This window comes from Ammospiza caudacuta, chromosome 8 (assembly GCF_027887145.1).
Source record: "Ammospiza caudacuta isolate bAmmCau1 chromosome 8, bAmmCau1.pri, whole genome shotgun sequence".
Classification (NCBI taxonomy): Eukaryota; Metazoa; Chordata; class Aves; order Passeriformes; family Passerellidae; genus Ammospiza; species Ammospiza caudacuta.
The window spans coordinates 20081284-20105801 of record NC_080600.1 but is presented as its reverse complement, the minus strand read 5'-3'; the positions used below and the strand labels follow the sequence as shown (position 1 = coordinate 20105801).

At 37.4% G+C, this 24518-nt stretch overlaps 1 protein-coding gene across 1 annotated transcript in view; it reads right to left on the bottom strand.

The window, feature by feature from the left end:
- PDE1A (phosphodiesterase 1A) overlaps nt 1–24518 on the bottom strand; it is a 197767-nt gene that overhangs the window by 172128 nt on the left and 1121 nt on the right. Inside the window, exon 2 of the mRNA XM_058809758.1 lies at nt 17275–17408. The gene's annotated coding sequence lies outside the window, so the exon portion shown is untranslated. The remainder of the gene's footprint in view (nt 1–17274; nt 17409–24518) is intronic.

The following is a 24518-nucleotide window of genomic DNA, read 5'->3' as shown; positions in this document are numbered from 1 at the left end:
CCATGCAATTAGTTTCAAGGTAGTCCCTCACTGCTCAGGGATGGTTTATAAAACCAAAATGGCCCTTTAAAAACATCACCAGGTAATACAGTTTACAAGTGCAGAGCATCAGTCATTTAGGAAATTAAGGGTTAGGAGACTTGAGTATGATACTGATTAATCTCTCCAGGGCAATATTCTGCCACCACTCCCCTTGGAATCAGCAGGAATTCTGAATGTTCATCAATAACAGGATATTATGTCATTATTAAATGCCTTAGGGATGATTTATACAGTGAAAAAAGCATTGAGATCATTCATGACAGGATTATTGACAGTATAAACACAATGCAACACAGGAACTATGGTTCTCTTGTTGGAAGGAAATTTTCACAGAATCATAGAATGATCAAGGTGTGGTTGGATGGGACTCATCAATATCATCCAGCTCAAGCAAGGTCACCTACAGCAGTTTGAGCAAGACCATGTCCAGTCAGGATTTGAATATCTCTAGGTGTATCTGTAGGCATTATTTTTGTCATCTCTCTGGGGAACCTGTGCCAGCGTGCGACCACAAACTTCCCAACAGAAGCGCTTACAAAACTGCCTATCCCTATTAAGAATTGATCCAAGTAAGATAATCTATTTATGTCTGTGCTGCCAGATCTTTGCCCATGCAGTTTCAAAGGGGAAATTTTGATTCTTTTTCACTGTCAAGTAGTGACGGTCAATTCTGACATGCCGGCCTTTGGAGACATAAAGGAAGCACCTGCAACCTGTATGTACAGCCTCTGACCAAAATGTTTACACCTAGAAGTGATGAGGATGGGAGGTGAATGAGGAGTTGTCACTATCTACTTATGGATCCTAAGGATTATTTCATGAGCATAAAATACATGCATTGCTTTTATCTAAAAAAGTTACACAGACTCAAAGTGCAAACAGGATAGTGTAGAAAAGGGCAGCATATAACTCTGTGATTCTACGCTAAGATTATTCAAGTCAAAAGCTACAGTGAAGGATCAAAGCAAAAGACAACTGCACTACTCAGTAAAGCAAATACTTCCATTGTCAAAAACAGTAGAAATCAGTTCTCAAGTCCACTCCACATCATGACCACTCCAGTTTCTGGTATTCTGCAATATTCTTACTGTGAAATAACCCAAAGGAAAGAAAGTTTCCTAAACCTGGATTCCTACAGTCCCATTCAGGGGGAAAATAGATCAAAAATAAAGCCAGGGAAGAAGGGAAAAAAAAAAATAGGGGTGGCTTCAGGAAGCCTCTAGTCCCAGCTCCTGCTCTAATCCAGATCAGCTATGAGTTTAGGCTGCTCAGAGCTTTGTCCAGGTTAAATTTTTCTAAATCAAATTTGTAAATTACTCCTCTGAGATATATGTGTATCTGCAGAGAAACTGGCAAACGATCAGAGTCTAACTGATTTACAGTCTACAGCTGAACTGCAAAAAAATATATGGAAAAAGATAGCACCAAGGTCAACAGACAAGTCAGGATTCAGACATTTCTAAACTACTATGAAACTTCCTGGATCATTGGAATAGCACATAAACATGGTACAATGAATCCCAATTAATTTGTGCACAGTGCTGGACTCCACAGGACATATTTGAAATACTGTGCTTCAGAGAACTTTATCCTCTGTCATACTAAGAAACTTTATTGCAGCAATAAAGCAATTTTTAAGGCTTAGACTTTTAGGCTCAGACTTTAGGGTTTCTAGTTCCAAACAGATTTGCAGTCTGGCCCACAGAGACTCTTAACCTGATGTTCTTCCACCACAATAGTATTAATCAGAACAATGCATTTAGTAAAGTAAACTCTTCTGAATCATGTGTTTAGCCAAGCCCTATTCAGGGCCAGAGGAACACAAGGCAAAAAGCAAGAATGGGACAGAGATGTTCTGCCCACGGCCAGAGTGCTTCTGCTTTTGGCCAGATTATTCTGGAGGTGTAAAACAAAATTGTTGCATAACATCTGGGAATCCCAACATATACCCATATTCTACCAGAGACTAATTACAATAGCTTCACATTTAGAAAACTTGAATTATCAGAAACACTAAAATTTCAAAAAGCATTTGGGGAAAAAAAACCTCCAGAAATTTCCAAAGCTTACATTAGCTCCAGTATGAAAAAAAAAATAAAAATAAATAGGGTAGCATTTGAGAGTTTGCAAAATCTCTAGGCAGGGAAAGAAAAGTCAAAACAGTTCAAACACACAAACAAAACCACAAGCCACAACACACTGGTCATTGTTGTGTTTCCAGATCCCAGTTCTTGTAATTAAGTTTACCTGAAAAATTTACAGTTTTAATGTTAAAAATTAGGAAATAGCAATGAGTGGATAACTCAGTTTTATTTACTGTATTTGGTCTTCAGTACATGCACTTCATCAAAACCATTAGGCACAGCTTAGGTATTATCATGCAAAATTTCCACTGAAAGGCCTGTGCTCATGTGCTTGCAATGAAATATGCAAATATGACTCCTGGGAGCATGCAGCTGATGGAAACAGTGCAGTGTGAAAAATTGTATACATCCTACACCAAGTGCTTTTGTTAATCCTTTGCCTATTCAATTAATTTCTCAAACATCTCAGAGTCTAATTCTATTAATAGTTCTAACATTTACTAATCATATAAATAAAGATCAAACAAATGGCCAAAGAAAGAATAATCCATTAGTGCACTTCATTTGACCTTAAATTACCATCCATCAAAAGATTCCATGTATTTAAATTTTTTAATATCATCACCCACACAGTCTCTAAAACGTAAAAGAATTAAAACTAAAATTAGAAAGAAATCACTAAATAGTTCTTCATAAACGTGTCTAAATTTATCTCTTCAAAAGGTAAGAACAAGCAGGAAGGACTCATTTTCAGCAGCACTTTGAAATCCACATGCCAGAACTTGGTTTGCAACTCTGAACCGATGCCATCTAAATGACCCTTTCTTTGATCCAATTAATTAAGATATAAAATCTCATAAACTGATTCAGCATTGGCAGTGATTGTCTCTCAAGTACCTGGACTTAATCATCAAGATCTTTCTCACATTCTCTGTTGTTGTGTTCTCATTTCATTGTTTATTGTTCCTATTACACAAATTCTGCAATTCTAACGACAAAATTCAGAACTTAATCTTCTAAATGTCTGTCTTCATTCCCCAGCTCCTTAAAAACATCCAAAGCTCACATTAATCTCAAGACTGGAAAAGCTGATGATATCTTAATGTTGGAGAGAGTATAAAGGGAAAAAATAGGAGAGAAGCATCCTGAGGGAAAACATTCTAAGATTTGTTGCCAAGCAAGTTCAGAATATTTACATTTCATCACTCATCTTTTCAATTTTTGTTGTGTCTAGCCCTTCGTATGTTTGAAAAATTACAATATTAGAAACATCATCTAGCAATATCTGTATTGAAGAGTACAATATATTTCACACAGACCAGTGATAAATCACATACTTTGTAGAAGTGTTGTTGCATATATGGATTTAAGGGTTTCTTACTCAAAAGAATTATTAAAATTAGAAGAAATATTACATTAAAAATGCTACCTGAATACAAGCATATCTAGGCTGCTTTGTCTCACACTTATGGTTAAATTGAGGCCCTATTGTTGCACTTATCAAAACACAATCAGGAGTCTTTCTCACCCTCCAAAAAAGAATGAAATTATTTTATCCCTGGATAAGCTCATATCATAAGAATAAATACATAAATCAAACTAATTAGAGATTAAGAAAGGATTCTGAAAGTCTTAGAGGATTTGCAAACAACAATAAATTGTTGGTTGAAACAGAGTCAGCCACATATTTGTACCACAGAAATGTCTTGACTGAACAAAGACAATAAATACTTCCCTTTATGTAGGGTTTCCATCTTTTCTACCTGCTCTTAACTTGGAATTCAACTTTCTCTACATTTAGTCATGTAGGGATAACGATTTGCCTAAAACATTAACTTTTGCACATTAACAAAAAAACCTCAAAAACCTATAATTTAGGTCTATAAACCTTCCCCAAATGTTAACTCAGAAACTTCTTATTTTGATATCCACTGAGAACAGAAACAGGCATTGACTTTAATGACCAGCACAAACCTTCCAGTTTCTTTTGCTTCTCCCTGGAAATCAGCAGCAAGCAAGGAGTAAACAACTCTGCCTGGCATTGCACCTGCAACAGGTAAGCATTTGCAAGTATGTACTATCACAGACCAGCAGGAACACTGGAACACCCCATTTCTACAGAAAGCAGCAGTTCTTCACTCCAGACCAGCTCCATAGCATCACACATCTGGCCACAAGTCAGTCAGACTGCACTTCTCCATAAAGAGAAGTTCAGGACATTGGAGGGTTTCAATTTGAGTGCCGGGATTGGCTAAGAAACCAGTCTGTTTTAAAAAATAGAGAGGCTCCAGCTCTGTTGGATCTTGCTTGGATCTGTATTTGTCACTCCTAAAAGCTACTGCTATGTCACCACAAAACTAAAATCCCACTAAGAAACTCAGAGTTGGGATAAACTACTTCTGAACAAAAGAGGAACAGCAGCAGCAATCCTTACTAGCAGATGAACTGAGAGGCCCAACTCAAATGTGCATCTTGGGCTGTGGAAAATAATTTGTATGCCTAGAACACAAGCATTAAATTGTTTCCTTTAAGAGCTGGATACTTTTAGAATAAAAGTTTTCTGACTATGTCAAAAAGCAATAATCAGCAGGCAAGAAAAATGTCTAATATAAGAAATCTGTGTATTAGCAACCAATGATTGTACTACTGAAATAAATGAAAACTAGTATCTGCAACACCATTAATAGCAGAGCTTCTCTCTCCTGGAGGCCAGCTTGCTTTCTTTCTTTCATTCAAAGCTCCTCAACATCACTGTGAGTGGCTGACTGTTGCTGCAGAAATGAGGTAAAATGCCTGTGCACACAAGATGCCTCCTCCCCTCACACAGCAACAACAGATCTTCACTTTCAGGAAGGAAGTTTTCAACTGCCTTGCTTCACTGTGCATCAGCCAGAGAGCCCTGGTATAATGGACCTGCCAGGGAAAGCAGAGCAGTGACACTAGAAAAGGTGAGACACTTCCAACCCACTGAAGGACCCCAGACATAAGTGATAACAGTCACAACAAGTGCAATCACTTCACTTCCATTCTTTAATGGCAGAAAACAAGGCATGGGCTTCAATGGAGCACACAGCTACCCAAAGGAGCAAGCTCCTTCCCCATTCCCCAAGCAGTGCCAGACTGCTCCTTCCCTTGTCTCAGTGCCAGCATTTGTGCAGCTACATGGTGAGTTTGTCAGGAAACTCATTTGGATGGAACTAAGAAGTAAAAAGAAAACCATAAAATGTGGTTCACTTTCAATCAGCATAGTTCCTTGCTCCAGCATACTGTGTGCTCCCTTGGCAACAGCTGCAAGGACAGGACAAAACACATGGCAGAGGATGAAAGGGAAGGCAGGATCTCTCATTTTAATAAAAGCCTGGCTTCAAAACACTGAATTTAGAGACATGGTCAAACATAAGTCAAACATTCTGAAGGGAAACTGTAGCCATGGACTGCACATCTTCTATCCTCAACTAGGATGTGCTGTAAAATAGATCACAATTTCCCTAGTCATTAACATCAGAAATACTTGGTCCAGTAAAACATCTTTGATTATAGAGTGCATGTCATCTTCTTTAAGCATATCAGTTTACTGAAGTGAAAAGTAACACTGTTGGTGTCTTTCTAGAGGTGAAACTTGGTATAAATGGTGCACCCTTCACAAAACAGAAAGCCAGCTCTGGAGACCAAAATAGTAGCTCTGCAGTCAGTGTTCCAAAACACGAAAGCAGTGGCTGGGTATGCTATTAAATGAATCATAGCTGGGGAGTGAATTAATCAGTGTAAAAACCTTGATGCATAAAGTAGAAAAAGTAACAATTCAATCTGCAGATCCTTTCATTTCATTGCCTTTTCAATATATTTCCATGGTACAGCCACTCTTTCACATCATCTCTCTGAGGCATCATCATTGCTCAGGGCTCCTCAGGGAAACTAACCACATTTGAACCGCATCAGTTCCACATCATTTGGACATACCTGCAAGCAAAGCTTTTCAATTTCATTATTGACCAAAGAGCACAATCCAATTTCTTGAATTCTATTTCTTATGTAGTCATATTTTTATCTGCATTCAAGACCAATATGATAACTTAGCATGCAGAAGAGGTTATGCAAAACTGTCTATTTCTACCATAAGAGGGTGCAGGTAAGAGAACTTGTATCATTCCACGAGAAACTTTAATGCAGAAAAACACCGCTTATGTTAAAATGTCATTCCTGTGACATTTTTGCCTTTTTTGGAGATGCGTGGCTTGTTTAAAAGATACAAGCACTTCGGAGCTCACAGCTCCCCAAGGAAATGGAAATGTGAGTCTGATTCCTTGCAGTTGCAGAAAAGCACAAAAACCTCAAACATGAAATCTTAACTTTTTGTTTGATTATTGCTGAAGGACAACTTTAGGATCTTTTACTCCTTGAAAAACTTCTTTTCCTAAACAATTTCCTCTCCTAAAACATCCTATCAGCTTGACTTCTCGTGAAATAAAACTCATCTTGTTCTACTGAACTTGGAGAGCTGCAATGAAGAAGTATTCTCAAACCTTGTAGCTGATTTAGACTGCTAAAAAAATCCTTTATAAAATGTCACAAAACCTGCGATTACACCAACTCCATTTGCAGATGCTTGATTGCAACTGAAATGAAATTCAGGAGGTATTCAACTATGCATAAGGATTTAATTAAATCCTTCGAATACTTGACATTATAGATATTCATAACACTGAATTTGGATCCCAGAATTTCTTATATTTCAGCTCTCTGTGCCTTGAATGGAATTCAGTTACATATTCAGTATTAGACATGAAAGAAAACAGGAAGAATCACTAGTATGAGTGTCTGGCTTTAGAGCAACCCGCCTTTGAAAAGGATGCAAAAGGCATTTACAATCAGTACTTAGCTCTACAACATTGACTCAAGCAGGACTGCTGCAATGGCCCTACTTGGACAATGAAAGGCAGCACCTCTAAGGAAATGCATGTATTCAAAACTCTTGGATAGCTATATCCCCATTTCCTCCCATTCTCTAACTGACAATGCCATTTACTTCCAACTGGAGGATTCTCCTTTTATAAAGTGATATCAATATTATAGCACCCACCTGGCACTCAGTAGGCAAAAGAATTAGCAGCTAAAGGCACTAAATCTGCATTTCCTTTCCAAGTTATAAAACTATTGGTATTTTGTTCATCAGTGAAAAAAGGGCATGGCTTTCTCCCACCTGTCTACACACAGGTTTTCTCCCCATCTTTACCCCACTCATTCTCATTCAAGGGTTAATAATAAAAGTGGCCTTGGTTTCTCCCAGAATTTTAATCTCACCAGCCCAATACAAAGGTGTTTTAAACTGTGAACAGTTCCTATTTTTTAAAATAATGTGGGTTTCTACTAATTTCACTATACAACATACAATACACAACATTACAGTCACTCAACTCAAACTCTGGGCCAAAACAGCACACCTAAAAGTGCTTTGCAAAACTAAATATAACCTGTGTATTAATCAAAAAGGGCAAGTTTTGTGGAATTGTTTCATGATGCCCACTTTTTTACTTCTGAGTTACAGAACTGTACATGGTGTACAGAAGTCAACTACCATAGAGGAACAGACCAATCCTGTTAAGAATGAAATAGTAAATGTCAATGCCTCTAACTCCATGATAGAAATACAGCTGCATTTCACAGGTAATTTTTTTTTTTAATTCTAAAATAACAAAATGGCCTTTATCATTGCAGCACTTAAAAAAAGGAAGCAAATTAAACATATGTATATTCCTGTCACCTGTAACATCTAATGCAGCACTCCTTGTCTCCTAATTTCAGCACTCTTCTGTTCTCTGCTGCACCACTCTGTGAGCATTAACTTGCCTGTGATTCCTGTATCTACAGAAACACACACCTGTTACTGTGGTTACTCTTGTTAAACAAACCTGCATCCATCACATCACAGCTCTGTACAGGGAGTTAGCAAGGCCTATTAGCATCAAGGAATACTTAGGAACAACTATCCATCCAAAATGATATGACAAGTGACACTAGAGTTAAAAAATAGGATCTTCTTTGGATAAAGGTACCAACGATTCCACAAAAAGCAGAGGACACCAAGTATGCAGTTGTGTATCACATGTACAGTTATATATGTGCACATACACAGATTTGTATACATATGTATCATTAAATATTCTACTTTTTATATCCAGTCTGATTCTCTAATGCATTATACTAATGAATAAAAGGAAAAAGATTGCTTGCATTCAGCATCTTTAATAGATTAATTCTATTTTTAGAATGGCAACACAGAGACCAAGTCAAGGCTAAATTATCCATAGTTTGAGGCTGAACTCACATACATCCCATTTATTTATACTTGCTAGACAGTGCTGTAGTCTCTAAAAAAAGCACTTTCTCCATTTCTGCATGTACATTAATCTCACTTGCACCATAATGAAAAAATCTGGCTTTATCTCTCATTATTGCTTTTTGAAAAACAGAACAATGATCTGACTTAGCAATTTGCTCATGCTGCAAGTAACACAGTCTATCTGTCCTTTCTAAACAAACACAGAACACATTTAATCAAGTAACCTTAGACCATGCTGTTAATCAGCACTGGAATATCATTCATCAGTACCCTCTACCAGTTTAATTTGCTAAAATTATTAATTAGCTTATGGAATTACAACTATATAAAGGAGAAACTATGACACAATCTGACAAGAGAAATGCTAGCCATAGCTCTTACTCATCTCTGGATATGCAAGATTCTGAAAGAATTTTGAAAATCAGATTTACATGTAACATGAATTTTTCTAAACTGAAAAATTAATGTTTAAACTAGGCAAAGAGATGTATTTTTTAAGACAATCTGTCAGATTTACAGTGTTCCCTGAGTATTTATAAGAAAATAAGTGACTATATAAAATGCATATGGCTAACAAATATTTGGAAAAAATATATAACCTTTGATTGCATAAGTAGTAACAGGATATTTGCTAGATATGGCAGTGGAGAATTCACCTGCCAGTATTAGCACCTGGGACATAAGGTGATGATTATAAAATATTACACATTACTTAAGGTTTAGAATATATTAAAATGTTTTGGTCAAATCCCATAAATAGGATACTTGATCTAGTAGAATCAAGATCCCACATGAGGGAATAAAAATCAACTATCTTTTTGAGCCCATTAGTCATACTGGTGCTGCCAGAGATTCAGAGTATTTGCTAACAACATTGCCTAAGCTTACTGTTGTGCATAGAGAGGAGCTCATGCTTACAGAAATCTGAAATTACATTTAAAGAGCATTCACTCAAGTATCCCTCATAACTTGAGACATGAAATGTCATTAGCACAATGAAAGCTGTTCATCATTTAGCAGGAGTGGGTCTTTGTTTCTTAAACAGGAAAGTAAATATTTTCAATAACTGAAACAATTTCATTTTCAAAACAGTCACAGAAAATCCTAAGTTGAATAACTTAACAGGGTGGTGGAGTCACCATCCCTGGATGTGTTTAAAAAAAACCTGGATGTGGCACTCAGGCTTAGTTGAGGTGTTAGGGCATGGGTTGGAGTCAATGGTCTTGAAAGCCTCTCCCAACCTAGTGATTCTGTAATATAAGGTAGAACAGCAGAGAATTCAAAACATAAAACTGTCAGATGACTTCTGAACTGAATAATGTATCATGTTACACAAACTAGACACAAAAAACTTATCAAAATGTGGTTTAGCAATGAAAAAATTACTAATTTCAAAATACTGCAAGTCATCCCAAATCTGAAATTGAGGACATGTAGTATTGTAAGAACAAAACAACCACTTCTTATTTTCTAATTAAGTACATCATCTCTTCTTCTACACTAAACCCTCATTGTTTCAGACAAAGGGGTGAAATACAGAAGCCAATTCCATATACTGCAGCAGGAGAAGGCAGAGAAGAGAAAGCAAACTCTGGTTCATCAGCTAATAATGGTGCAAATCAGCCAAAATAGCAGCGTCTACACAAGGCTCCTGTCAGTCTCCTTTGCACTCTAAGTTTGGTAGAATCACAGAGGACATCCTCCAAAACTTATTCTTGCAAGTTCCTAACTTCATGTTCACCCCTTATTCATCATCTCTCTTTTACAGATTCATCCCCCTGGCTTAAGGTAACTTTAGTTTTGATGATGATACTCCTTTCCATTCAGCTTAGACCATAGAATTTTGGTTTTATACAGCAAGAAATAAATTACTGTTCAGTAAAATATAAGTCTCCAGAAAGCATCTGCCTAAAGGTAATGAAGGCCACATATTGTTAAGGAATTAAGAAGAAAGCACAATTACCTTATAAACTTCTTAGGATGGACAAAATGTATTACTCCGATCTTAATCATAAGTATTAGCTTCCTAATTCCTCACAAAATAGGAAACAACTCTAAATGAGCTGTAGTTCATTGAAATTTATTTTGTATACCTCTATAATATAATAAAATAAAAATAAATAAAATAAATAAAATTTTAAAATTAAAAATAAAAAATTAGAAAAGGAAAGCCCCAAACCAAAAAAAATATAAAATAAAAAATTTAAATAACTTTTTAAAATAATTTCAAATTAAATAAAAATAAACAATTTAAAATAAAATTTAAAATAACATACAAATTAAAACATTCAAAAATTAATTTTTTTTAAATGTAATGTAATTTACTTGATATCTTCCCACTTATACTGGCATCAGCAACAAAACAATATTTCCCCAAAATGGATAATAAACAAAGTAGATAAATGTTTAAAACAAGTGTATTATTATTAAATTAATCTTTTATTATAGACATACAGTGAAAACATCAAGCTATATTCACATAGCCCCTGAAATGCAGTCATTTTATTGTGGAAACATGTGTCCTCATCACTTGGATTAAACAAAATCCTTCACTAACTCTTGTCTCTAGTTTGTGAATCATCCAGAATAAGACTGGACAAAAGCTCATCATTTGTTTATCCAATATCTCAGGCATTCTGGCCAGCACCCTGCTCTTCTCTAAACACAGCCCATTCTTGAGAAGTTGTGCCTACTCATAGCAGTACTAAAAAAAAAAAAAAAAAAACTAAAAAAAACCCAAAAAAACCCAATCCACACAAAACCCTTCATCCAAGTCCAGCCAAACAAACTCAAGCCCATAAACTTTCCAATTACTACACAAGGAAACAGGACACAGGACATCTATTTCCACCAAACATGTTTCCATAGCGATCCTTAAGTACAGATTTCCAGTGGTGTATTATTTGCTCTTTACACAGCTTCAGGTCAAGACAGCTAGTTATAACAAGGTTCTACCAAGAGATCTCTTATGTTGCAGCTCCACCCTTTCACATGAGAGAATGCAAACAAAATATTTCTCAGAATACTCACAAATGCAAAAGAAATGCCATAATAATGAGTTTTCTTCTTTACACGATGGACTGGAAAGTACACGGAACAAGTAGGCAAGTGTTTGGGACTTGACACACATCACTATCACCCCTTTGTGCTAAGTGGAAAAACCCTGCCATGGTTTACTTCTGCAGCTTAGCAATCACCTTTAACACAAAACTGTAAGAATTTTCTGTTTTAAGGGCACTTCAAAATTTTTATCTTAAAATAGAACTGCATACATGGCTAGAAGTAGAGACACCAATTAGTTTTCAGTTATTTTCTTTCAACCTTGTTATTCATGTAAACAATTATAGAAAGCTAGAATTATTTTCTAAATGCATCACTGTGATGCAGGACCAGCATATTCTTCGTTCAGTCTAATGGAAACTTGTGAATTACTAGTGATTGAATTGTCAATCATTCAAACAAATAAATGGCTTCGCTCCTCCAAATTAAGCTTTCAGAAGATTTTCACAGCCATTTAACCTCAGTACCTCACTATTTTTGGGTTGTTAGTTCTGTCCCATGCAGAAATCTTCATCTCCAGATACTGAGAAAATTCTGAGATCCTCAAGTCAGTACTTTCCCAGATTCTCAAGTTGAATTTCTGAGATCTGGCAAGTACAGCCTTTTGCCAACACCTGAACACTGTTTAATACATCAATCCCAGCCAGGTAAACTGTTGTCTGAAAAATACTTAGAACATGACTTGCACAGGAAGTCCTTCAGCGAGATACTTTCCCTAATTTGAGCTTTCCATGCTCTACATCCAATAGAAATAGCTACTTGAACAGGAGGTGCCTTTTAGAGCCAAACTCCCCAAGACAGTGGGTAAATGAACACTGAGAAGGCAGGGAACTGACAAAATCAATGTGGGATTCACATGCCTTTGTGGGGCAACACACATTATTTTGGTAATGGAAAACTAGTGGGCAGTCATAAAAGATTTCCTAACATGACAGCTTGTTAAGCTGCAAGTAGCCTACAAACCTGGGACTATTTTCTCTTCTTGGTGTCGCTGTGTTACATAAAGTCTTTAAGGAGTCCTTCTCTCTCTAGCTGCTTATCACTGCACTTCTGAAAAGGGAATTACCTCCCAAATCTGCTGCCAATTTGCTGTGTAATGGACCCTAGCCTGTTTTAACAAGAAAGAAAAGTTGCATCAGAAGAACTAACTACATTCCTACTGTTTATGCTAACTCAGCTTATTTTTATTCCAATGGGTAAGGAAGTGCTAATGTCACAGACCTTCAGGAAAACAGGAGTGCTGTAAAGACATGCATCTAGACTTTACATTCAGTTTCAGAAGGCTAAGGAGTTTTTGCTTTTCTTTTCCTAAAAGGTGTACATAAAGTTGCTTGTTACTGCAGTATTGATCTGAATATCATACTTGCCAGTTTCAAAAAGGGAATAGATATATCCTTTTGCTTGAAAGGTGTGTTGGAAAAAAATCAGCTGGCAGATATTTAAAACCTTTCTGTAGATCCATACTAAGCACCACAAAGACCAGTTCTGTGGTCTGGTAAAATTACCAGTTCTGTGCTCATTCTGTGCTATGGACAGAGAACTTTAGGAAAAGCACTGACTACTCTTCAAACCATGAAAACAATATTAATAGTAGCTTTGCACTGCATGTATACAATCTTTCCGTTAACATACTTTGATTATTAAAACACATACACAAACATACATAAGAGCTGCTAATTGTAAAAAATTGTACAAGCAACTGAGATTTATAATTATTAGGAGTAATTTTCTACTAATCTTAGCAAAGCTTAAGAAAACAGTCCTTGTGATTAGAAGGACAAAACCACAATAGTCCAGGAAAACCGGTCTGCAGTAAATCATGTGTAGTGCATAGTGACAAACAGTATCCATGCTGAGGAAAGATGTTTGGGTTTGTGCTTTCTGTTAGAGGATTCTAAGAACACACTTAACAGATGGATGGAGAGAGGGTGTCCTGATAAATTACATACATCTCTGCTCCTATTTGAATTGTAAATACAATGTTGATACTACCTACCCTGTGAATAAGTTGCAGCACACACTTACATAATCATTTGCTAATGCAGTGTTGAAAAAAATGCTTGCTGTTAGAAGCATGACAAAGGGGTCTGAATGGAAGTAAAAAACAGTTAATATTGAATGCTATCTTTATAAACAGATTTTGATGGATTTAGCGCCAACATTTTTAAAATAAGAGACTAAAACTGCAATTAGGATATTGAAGGTCTTCAGTATTGAATCCCTTGTGAATTGCTACATGAAATGTGGAAGTTGTCTCTCAGAATTAATAAATACTGCATTTTATCAAAACAACACGTTCTCAACTATCCTTTATGAATAGAAATTTTGAAAACACTACATCTTCCAGTTCCTTGAAGTCAAGTATTCAGCACAGTGAATATAAGGCTGGGAAGTTAAAATTAAAGACTGTTTTTAAATCTCATCCAGCCTTGCACTCTTAGTTCGAGTGAGCCCAGTTGCATCCAGACTGAAGCTGGTAACATTTCCCATCTTGTGGGTTTGAGTGTTATTTTGAGTATATAATAGGAGGAGATTGGGTGGGCACAACCACCTGAAAGTACCATGGGCAGGAAGCACAGGCACAGGATGGAAACAACATCATGCAGCACAGGGGCAGCCTTAAGCAAACGGTCTTGGACAAAAACCTTGCTAAATTCTAAAGCCTCTTTATTTAGTGAGGGGAAAAGTGCAATCAAAAGGTTAAAGACTGCAGTTAAATAATTGCTATAGCCATGACCCCTGGGTTGCTGTAGCATGACACAAGGTCCTTTGCCCAGGGGCTGGCACACGCTGCTGCTCACTGCTGCAGGAGCCATCTTTTATGTGCTCACTGACACGCGGCAGGAAGTTACATGCAATGTACAGGCATTCACAAACAGAGGTAAAATCTTGTCTTCTAGCACATCACAAATGTCTCGTGTTTCCATGCAGCCTGAACAAGCAGAATGCCTCAACACACACGTACTCAAGCCTTTCCTCTGTGTTACTGCACTCACAGAGTCTTGAGAGTTGTTTAAAAGAGAACAGCCATAAATTGTTTTCTATTACGTAAGCACCAGAACAGATTCCTCTATTGTACTCTTTTCATAATACTCAAAAAATGCAGAAAGTGGTAAGGGACAACTGCCTTTGTGAATTGAAAGACTGCCAAAAATGCTTTGAACTAAGTGTGCTATAGTACTGTGATAGTTTCTTTTGTATCACAAAGCCATAAGAAATTTCTTTAAATTACTCATTAGTAGAAATAGTTTTGTCTTTGTGAAGCCATTTCTCTCAGTGCAGACAACTGTGATAGGGGCTCCCTCTAGTGTCTTAGCTCTGACACAAACTTGGAATTATAAAAGATTGTATCGGTCACTTGTAAGTGCCAACATCCTACTTAAGTTACCTTCTAAATAAAAGTTCACTGTTCATGAAAAACAAAAATCACATTCCCAGTTAAACAGGTTTATGTATTTGTACATATCAAATTCTTAAATCAGTGTAGTCAATTTTGTGGTTCCGTATAACAAACATAAGATCCAAATATTATGTAATTACACATGTAACTTCACACTGAAGTGTAAAAGAAGGAAAACATTACATGAAATCCATTTTGAGATATTTTAAAAAACCAAAACTAATCTTAGAAGTGGATCCCCTATTTGTATATTAAAAAAAAGAGAATCTTTTTAATACCTAAAGGAATACCTTACATATATGCAAAAATATCTCTTTCCCCATGAACACCTTAAAGTTGTTTCAGTAATTCAAGTAGAATTCACAGCAACTTGGAGTTTAATCTTGCTTGACCCAGGTCAGTAGATGTTTTCCCCACTGATACAAGCATGAGAACACACAAGGTTCTCAAGTAGGTTATTAAATGCTCCACAATAACTAAATCAGGGCATTAAAAGTGTGCGGGTGGATGGACAACTTTACCATCAATTAGTTAAAATCGTATTAAAAGCCACACTAATGGAAGACACATTCTTGTCTTCCACTCAGAAGCCCAAGCCATTCTTTTCCCACCAAGCACACCAGAGAAGCCAAGCTGAAGCAGCATGGATGGGCCAGTGGGCTGAAGCAAGAAAGACTTTGTTTTTCCTCCCTAAGCAAAGGAAACCCATATTGTGAATCTCAGGATACTGTCCCTGACACAATGCCATGAGCAGCTCCATGTAAATGTTTAGTATTTCTTCCTCCATATAATACAAGCAGCAGTTTTGACAAGGCATGTAACAATTTCACAATAAATTGTTTTATTTCATTCTCTATAAACTGCTAAAAGAAAAGAAACAAACTGAAAAAAAAAACCCACAAATTTTACACGCATAAAATCCCTATGCCAATCTAGCACTTGCCCAACCTTGTGTTTTTATATTTTTTGTTTCCCACTCATTGGAGAACACAGAGCTTTGCCTTGAGAAAAATGGCTCAAGATAGACAGCCTCTTCTAGGACAAATAAAGCATTACCTGTAACCTGACAATTACATATATGCAATTAGCAGAGCTGCATATATAGGATATAACCAAAACAAACCTGTAGATTAGAATCTGTCATTGACAGAAACACAAAAAAAGAAAAAAGACTCATGCTTCCCTCACTTCCTAATGATAGGATTCACACTCTTGTTTTGCTCCACAGTCCTCAGTTTAAATATATTTTACTTTAAAAAACAAAAATAAACATTTAGCACATCACTAGATTAAGAGGCCTATTAAGCCCTCTTCAGAACAGTTAATATTTTTCATCTAACACTTTTTCCTTGCAATGTCCACGGGGCATTGCTAAGGCTGGTTTCAGTCATCCTCTGCAAATTCACTGAATCACACAGAAACCCAGAGTACTCTGGTGGGACCCACCAGAATGATTGAGTCCAACTCTGAAGTGAATGGCCCATAGAGGGAAAAGGTACAATGAGCAGAGTCTGACACCTTCACTATCTTAGTCTTCCTTAAATTCCTTGGCTGAGCACAGACCCTGGCTGTACAATCTCTCAAACAGTGGCACTGCCTAAAAGAACATGTTGAATGGCATCAGGCAGAGTCTTGGGCTTTTAGTACATACATGCCAGAGTTCAATCAGTTAACAGAACTACAGACTTAAAGGAACTAGATTCTAATAGGGTTTCTCATTTTTTTAAATTACCTTATTTAAGTAAGAACCAAGACAAATAGAAATAAATACATGATGTCACATTTTCCTTTCTTGATTCTTCAGTGCAAAATTACATGGATAATTATATCCCAGATTTTCAATACTAATGCAGTCAACGCTTCTTTTAGTTTTAGCTATTAGTAAAACAAGCTAGCCCACATCATTATGGGTTAGAAAGTATTGCCAAATATTGCATACATCATCACCTAGGTTTTCAAACAAAATTAATTTACAACCTTCTACAAAGCTCAATTATCCTGCAATTCATATGAACTGCCTTATATCTTTCATAGGTACTACAGGTCTCCACAGGCTGGGTAAATAATGGTGTTTGGGATTTTTTAGCATGCTTGGAAGATAAATTTTGAAAAATAATCAAAGGAATAAATAGCTACCAATTTAAGTTTGTCCAGGGAGAATCCCTTTTGGTAGCTGTGTATTTTATGTCAAAGAGCTTCAGTCAACATTCTCTCTAATCCTTAAAATATTGCATCCTTCAATACAACATCAAAAATCGCATTTGTATTTAGTCTGTGATTGAAGTAGTTTTATGGAAGCATCCTATATAAAATAAGATCAAACAAATAAAGTGAGTATTTATTCTGACCTGTGTGTCCAGAGAAGGGCAATGAGGATGGTGGAAGATTTGGAGCAGAAGTCTTCTGAGGAGCAACTGAGGAAATTGGAGTTGTTCAGGCTGGCAAAAAAAAAGGCTCAGTAGCCTTATCACTCTCCAGCTACCTGAAAGGAGGATGTAAGAGAGGTTGGGGTCAGTCTCTTCTCCCAAGTAACAAATGAGAGGACCAAAGAAAATAGCCCTATGTTGTCCCGTTATTTCAAAAGTTCCCACACCTTCTCAGTGATTTCTCATGGGCACCTCCTCACAGCACTGCCTCCTTCTTCTTCATAGCCAACAACTCCAACTCCCTTCACAGCAGAACCAACAAATTGCATCTCGCCTCACAGCACAACCAAGAAACTCCATATCTCTCCTCACCCAGCTAACCCACTCTTTTGTAGCACTCCTCTTCTTATTGGACACAGCTATGGCCTGTTAAGGGCAGGCCTGTTCCTAATCTTTGGTGATTAGTACAGCTGCAGCTCCTCAGGGGTGAGACTACCTTCTGCACTATTTTCTCACTATATTCTATCCCCTCCACAGCCCTAAGTTATGCCATGGAAGATTTAGACTGGATATTAGGAAAAATTTGCTGTTAGACTTCATGATCTTGAATGTCTTTTCCAACTTAGACAGTTCTATGATCCTAAACCACTTCTCTATTGAGCTCCTTAGGAAATCAGCAGCCACAAGAGCCAACCCACTATCCTACCTCCAAGCAGGGTAACTGTGCAGCTCCAAGCTCTTACTGCAGCTAGTCCAGCAAACTGTTTTGCCTGGGGCTGAGCCAAAGCAAATATTCTTAAACCAGACCAAGGCAGCTCTTCTGGGAGCTTTGCTTTGTACAGTGCATGGCATGGAGTGAAAACAGAGACTTGAGCATTAAATTGCTGCCTCCTAGCTGGGATGAGTTCCATGTTTTTTCCCTTCATAGAGGATAATACTGGAAAAACATCCCTTTCAACTGAGCCTGGTACTTTCTGATCCAGTGCTCTTCCATAGGCCCACTGTGCTGCTGAGGTCAGTGCAATTGGGTGAGCCCAACTCCTCTGTGCCACAGCCCAGTTCAGACAAGTGGCTGCACTCTCACATCCCTGACTTCATCAGAGACAGTCCCGCCTGAAACACAGAAGCAAATCCAGGTGGGAGCTGAGCCTGTGTGGGACCCAGGTCCCACTGCAAGAGCACACAAACTGGCACTGCTCTCCTCCTGCCATGGTCCCAGGGCAGGACAGAGCTGCTGGAGGGCAGCCTCACACCTGCCATCCCCCCCAGCACAGCCAGCTTAAACCACAGCAGGGCTTGAATGCTGAGAGTAAAGTTGTTTACTCTAAAGACAACGACAAAGCCCCTAGTAAATCCAGTACTTTTGAACAAATGCCAAGCAGTGTAAAACTGCTTACATACCTACAATAAATATCAAAGACAATCAGGATTGAAGCATGCTGATTTGCAATGTATGAATGATAGTTTACATAGCAAAAATTAATCACAGTAACTGGCTTCAACCACATTCTGATAAATTCTTGCATCAAGTGAATACATTATGGCAGTTCTGTAGCATTTAAATCTATGACCTTGATTGCACAGATGAAAGTTCTGCCAACATTCACACACACATTTGTTTGTTTTTTGAAGTATAAGCCCTTCAGTGTAATCATGGTTTGGGTTGGTTTTTTTTTCATACGCTCATGAATGCAAAGTGCTCATAGAACTGAGACCATGTGTGCTGAACAGTTTCCTCTTACTTTGAATAGCATTTAATTCATAATAGTGCTACTAATAGCCTTTTATTCGCTTATAAGAAACAACATATTTTACAACAAATTTTCAAACTAAACAGAGTCAAAATCAAACATAAGCAATTTTTAAAATTCAGACACCACTCAGTAAAGAAATTGAAATAACACAAGCTGTCCAGGGTTGTGAAGAAGACATTGTGATAGTTCCCAGGGAGTTAATAAAATTACACCAATTCACACCACAAGAAAAGCAGTTTAGGATCCACCCCAGCAACCAGACTGGGCATCTAAAACAGTGGGGTTTTGACTTTAGCACACATGTTTATGGCAAATGTCTCAAGTGCTGACTGAATTGATAGATGCTTTAAAAGCTACTGTTCCTTAGAAATCATTGCTTAATTACAATTTCAGCATATAAGTTATAACTAAATGATGATTCAAAGCATGAATTAAGGATCTATTATGGATCATGAATCTAACAGGAGCAGAGGGAACAATTTTAAAGGAATACAGATAAAAATAATGCTGTTAACGTTAGTTTTAAATTAATGAGGAAGTTGAGTTGGCAGTCATTCCTCAGGCTCATTAAAGATCTCTGAATGTGAATCACAAGAAACTTCAAATAATGTATTTGGTTTATCCACTGGGAGTTTAAGCATTTTCTTTTCATTATAAGTAATAAATACAATGTAAACAAAGTAGAAATGCAAATAGATCAGTTTTAAATTCTCTGCACTATCTCAAAGGCTTAAACTGCATCACCCTGTACAGTCAGATGTATAAGCAATGTATATGACATACCAGTGGAAATGAATGCTTTTCCTCACAATGCCACCTTCAGAACCAAATTAAGCATGATACCTGATGTAAAACCCCACTGTATTTTAAGACAGCTACAATATAGGTTGAAGAGGTCATGTTAACACAGAACCCAAGGGTATGCAATGTGGTGTTTCATCCATAATGGATAAACCTCTACCTGTTTGCAGTGTGGAAGGGACAGCATCAGCTCCCCAGACAACAGTCAAACACCTGATTCATTCTTCAGTAGTTAAATAAAACCAAAAGAATGACCTATGTGAGGAACAGTTGTGTTTCTAGTCTGCAGACAAGCTGCCACAGTGTGTAGGAGAACACAGAGATAAATTGAGGATGTATGGTTTCCACTACATGCTGCATGTTATGGTTCAGGTTAGAAAAAATGCAACAGCCACAAGGAAATACTGAAGCACAAAGACAAACAGAATGCAATTCTGATAGACTTGTACACCAACCCTGTGCAAATAACGCCATACAGCTTGCTCTGAAAAGCCACCCACTTTACAAGAATAATGCTCATTATGTCCAAGGCTATTTTTGTGAATAAGTGTTCAACAGTGAGACGAAAGATCACAGCCTGAGGCATTAATACAGAAAGGTACTAATCTTTAAATAACTAAACTGGTATACCCAAGCAGTCCCTTTCACTGCCTTCAACTAGCAAGACTTGTTATCTCCTAGCCTCAAACCAAATTTGCCCAATCACCGACTTTTTTCACCTTTATAACTTTTGCCTCTGCTTCCTGTGAACACATCTTTTCCCAGTCCAAGTAGCTAGATTTGGACTAAAGCGTCTACAAAGGGAATAACTGCTCTCCATAAAGAGCACAGCACCCAGGTATAAACTCATCAACTGGGAGCAGAAAATCTGGGTTTCAGCCTGGAGCAAGTCACCCAGCCAGACATGCACACACACCAGGAGACCCAGCATTAAGGAACAAGAAAGCTTTGCAGTGAAGGCAGGAAGCAGGAGAAACAGACTTGTCTCATTTTGTCCTAACTCATATCATCAGCTTAAAGTCAATAATTTGACTTTCTCTTCATGGGCCATAGCTGTAGTATGCAGTTTGTGGACATGGGACATCTCTGTAGTGCAATAGGAATGCTTTGTTTTGTTTCCAAACAGGGCCAGACAGCTCAGAATTGCCAAAAAGGGGCTAGTGCACCACACAAAGTGGCTGCATGTCAGCAGAATTAGAGCAGGCTGCTAAAACTCTAAAACCCCCAAAGAGAAGTTTAAGTGATAAAGGAGAAGCAGAAAGCTCATCTTGTACAAAATATTGACTAAATACTGTGAATATTAAGAACATCTTCCATTTTTTTGCCCTTTTCTTGTACATTGACAGATGACTGCCACTCTTTTCCAATGTGACACATCTATCATTTTTCAAGGTTTCTGCTTTGATTTAGACTTTTTGAAGAGCTGTAATCTTGGGGTTTATTTCTGTTTTCTTTAATAAAAACTTCTTCAAGGATACTCAGATAGCTCCACCAGCTGCTACACTGCTGCTGTTTGCATGGCCCTCTATGTGAGGTCTCACTGCAGATGTGGAGCTTTTTAAGACCCAGTCAAGTTTATGGATTTGCATACAAATTAGTCGCCCCATCCTTAAATTATTACTGAATTAGGAAAAACTCTTATGCCATTACAGAGGAAGGGAAGACAGGGGTGTTGGAATCAAATCTGTCAACATTTTTACCCTTTCAGCCAATTATAGAGAAGTCATCTCTGAATGCCTCTTCACCTAAGACGCCTGAAAAGCCTGCAAAATATTGGCTCTCACAGCTTATCTGTCCTATTTTGATTTACAAAAGCACAGGTGTTAACACTAGGTTCTTATAACAGTGTCTGTACATGTAAAACTGTGCATCAAAACAGTTATAAAGATTTCTGTGAAGCCATTAGGAAACAAAGTGAGATGCAAGGCCCTGGAATGTACAAGAGAAAAAAACACTTTATAACACCATAGGCAGGAATTCAAAAATCAACAACTAGCAGACCCCATCAGACAGAAAGCATATTTTTGTGTTCAAGGTCTGTAAAGAAACCCCTAGACTGTGAAGAATACGTTACAGGAAACTTCTGCCCCCACAGCTATATACCTCATTTTATCTCCTCATCTTTTCAAAACTGGCACAAATCACCCTGCAAACAGCTTTCCAACTGCATCAGAGAACCTCCAAATAAACCTGGAAGTTCCAGACAAATACAGCTTTGTCTGTTCAATTCACCATGCTCCATTTACAGATTTTGAAAACCTGCTAACAAGGATAAGGAATTCCTTGTGAGCTCCTTTGAACGGTTAGGTTTTAGTTTGGATTTGGCAGGTGGCTTTCATCTGTGCAAGGATTCCCCAGGAATTTTGCCACTGGGAATGACTGAAGAGACATCTCCCTTCTGCTCACAGCCCTTCTCCCGCCAGGAAACACAAGTTATGTGATTCTGGGAGTTCATGCTGCCTCTTCAGCAGCCTGCAAGAGGAGCTAGTCTGCAGCACTCTGGCCTGAAAGAGCTGTGTCTCATGACACTTTCAGCTACTGAGCACCAAGGAAATAGTTGGGAGGAAAAGGCCCAACTGATGAACGGAATACAATAAAACCCAGTTCCTTGTCAATTACCCACCAAGCAATCTACAGAAAGCATCAAACTGCAGCTTTTGATCTTTAAACTGTTAGCAAGAACAAGAAACTTCACTGACAAAAATTGGTCTGTTAAAATAAAGTTCTAAAAGTGCTAAATGAACAGAATTTCTGTTCAAAGTCCTCTTCATTAACAGTTATTGCATATTTCACTGCAGGGAAAAAATAAGCAAGTCCTTTTGAAAGCTGAATGCTAATTTTAAAGCAATCAAAAATGCATAGATGTTTTAAATTAAAAGAAATGGCTTTCTAACATCTTGACTCTTTCAATAGAAGCAGATGGTTTATATTGCTTTACTGCTTAATTAAACATTTTATATATTCTGTAAAATGGTATTTGATGGCACCCTTTCCAACTGGCTTTCTAAATTTAAATTACAAAGTAATTTTATGTATGTACCATATTAATCAGATAATTAAATAAAATATTCATATCTAATACCAGCTTACTGACCTAGCTTCTATCTTCTAACACATATGAAAAATCTAGCTGTCCACTGCATTCCTATTTCTTCTTGACGGTAACACTAACTTTTTCCATAATTCTACTGGTTTCCTTTATTTTAAATAGTCCTAATTTAAAAGCCAATATTTTAGACTTTTCCTTTTTATTTCCTTTACAAAATCAGGATAAATAAGATGAAATATTTTATGAAATATTAAAACAAACACCAAACAAGATACAGGTTTGGATACTGCTGTAAAAGCTAGACGTGACTACTGATGAGTGTGAGAGGTTTGAGATAATGAAGAAGGCTTAATGAACTCAGAAAGCATTTCATAAAAGACAAAAAGGTATGTTGTCCCCAAGCTCCCCAGGGGAAAACAAAATCAGGTTACACAGCTCCACAAAGCCACAATCAGACAGTTAGCAGAAAAAGGAGGGATCAACAGAAAAAAAATTGTGCCTAGTGAGAAAAGTTCTCAAAATCCTTACGAAGTACAAATTTGATGTGGTAGTTCCAGCAAAAGGAAGGGTTTCACAATTATTATGTATAGCTCCTGGCATGACTTTATAGAGCTGATTCGAAACAAACAGTAGAAGGCAGAAATAGACAAAACCACAATACAGTCACTGAGCCAGGGTTTTTTTTTAACTCACTACCAAAGGCAACCTTAGACTAGAAAGGACTTCAGTCTGTTCTCCGGGTTTATGGATCAAAGAGGAGAGAAAAGGTAACAGTACGCGCACAAATGGCCCTGCTTACTTACACTGCGGCAGGGTCCTTACATAAGCAGGTGACAAATGCCTATCACAAAGTGCAGCGTGAGTTAAGTGACTTGTGAGTCATGTGGAGTCATTTGGGACACGAGTCATTATTCCCTTCATGAAAACCAAAGGCTCTGGGACTAGGGCACACTGCACATTTTAAGCTACAGCAGCTTTTCCTGGTGCTTCCTGGCCCCTTGTTCACCACACTGGAGCTCAGAACTCCACTTCAAGTCCCTCCTGCTCCCCTTGAGCCAAGGCCACACCACTGAGCAGGGGAGAAAACCAAAACATTCACAGATATTCCTTAATCGATGAAACGCTGCTATGTAACAGCACAGTTCTTTATGTATGACCAGCACAGTGATCAAAGAGAAGCAACCCATCTAGACATGCAGACACATAATTTCATAAAAATCAGCAGCTGCAAAAAAAAAAAAAAACACACACACAAAAAACCCCAAACAAACCCCAACAACAACACAACAACGAAACAACAAAAACCAGAAGTATTTTATTAAATCAGAACATCAACTTGAAAAAAAATTCAACAATATGATAAACCTAGGATAGTTAGGTGGTAAAATGATCAGAATCTTCAAGACTATATAAAAGCATTCGCTCACCATCTCTTTTAATGCTCAAATCAGCCATTCAAATACATTGACAAAATGAACAGCAGAGTAACTCATAAAACTTAGCACCATTAGGAATTCAAGCAAACTAATTTTTCAGGTACACTATACTAGAGCATATCTTTGTATTTGTTGATTCAATAGGTTTTTTCCCAAAAATATTTCACAACAGAAATTTATTCAGTA